This window comes from Botryllus schlosseri, chromosome 13, assembly GCF_051294905.1.
Source record: "Botryllus schlosseri isolate E-star chromosome 13, Bs_hap1, whole genome shotgun sequence".
NCBI classification, from domain to species: domain Eukaryota; kingdom Metazoa; phylum Chordata; class Ascidiacea; order Stolidobranchia; family Styelidae; genus Botryllus; species Botryllus schlosseri.
Window position 1 is genome coordinate 1,383,023 of NC_137248.1, and position 1,559 is coordinate 1,384,581.

The following is a 1,559-nucleotide window of genomic DNA, read 5'->3' on the forward strand; positions in this document are numbered from 1 at the left end:
ATTACACAAGGCTTATTATGATCGCAATCACTGCAATGTTGACTTGGAATAGTACGCAGTCTTCAATCAGTTCATAAAACCATTACGCAACTCGTTAAATAATCGTATGCAGTAATGTTAAGATAATCTCCTACACTTACGATCAACTGATACTGGTTTAGGTTCAATTTTTGTGCAAAATATATATAATATATAATACACCTCAAAGAAACCCTTAAAATAATATATAGGAGTCTACAGCCCCGGAAAAGTTCGACACATAAATATTTCGCTGTCTGCGAAGCATAGACTAATCATTACGTGAAGTGCTTGTAACACACAAGGTCGATATTTGATGCAAAATATATATTCTGCTGTCGTTAATTAGGCCTTTATCATCTTAATAAAGCGGGGAATCTTGTTCGTCAACCTGTCAGAAATATGTTACCAACCGAAGTGGTCCAGGTATAGCCGTCATCTTTGGCACTCGAGTAGCCTACAAGTAAAAGCTGTAAATTTCTAGTCAATTACACGCAGGAGTAACGACTTCCGATACAGTCCAAAATTAATTCAAGTGGAAGTACAAAATGAAGATGTGAAAGTGATCCAGCGAGTAGTTTCGAAAAGTATAATTTACTTTACGAAATTCAAAGTTTTTCCTGAAAACTGTCAAGTAGAAATGAAAGTATTCAAAACCACAACCATTTAAAGAGTTCTGGAGTTAATGAACTTCAATATACAATCGAATAATATATTCATATTGAAATAAACCCGAATCGGTACTAATAGTCGCTGACGATTACCCCGGACGAGTATTGGCCGACGGGTTTATTTCAATATAAATATATTATACAGCGACTTGAGCAAATTGTGTGAGTATTCGTATCTTACTTGGGTACCCCGGGAAAGTGTGCTTCGTTGCGGATCTCTGCCGGTTATAAATAACGATTTTCGCTCAACAAACAAAACTCATCGCCAACATGATTTATTATTAATTACAAAAATACTGCACTCGGCCACAGTAGCTATGACCACACGTCCCTTTGCTCTTCCGGCCTCCGTTCATAAAACACTCGACGCCAATATGTCAGGCGTCCACACTCAAACGCGCACGCTTGTGAATTTTCATGCATAGTGAAATTATAGGTAACTAACCTTAGGGTAGATGCGAGACACGCTACTGCAAAGCTGGGCAACCGGGTATTGGGGTAGTATTTTCTGGTAGCTTCGTAAACAAATATGGTATTTGAAAAGCTTCTTGGAGGTACAGAACTTCGGTATACAACTGATTATTGTAAACTTCGATGTACAACTGATTATTATATTTCTATAAAAAAACGGATGTTTCCGGCTGACACTCGTCAGGGGTAATCGTCAGGTGCTGAATATACTATTCAAATATGGTATTCGTATAGCTCGTGACCGGGACGCAAAATTTATTTGAAATGGTCTTGAACGAAAGGTAATGCAACTAACCCGACATTGCCTTTTAAAAGTCGTAAATCGGCATTGTTCCGAGCAATCGCTCTGCCGCAATACAATCGGAGCTGGACAGCTTGAAAATTAGATTATAATTAGAA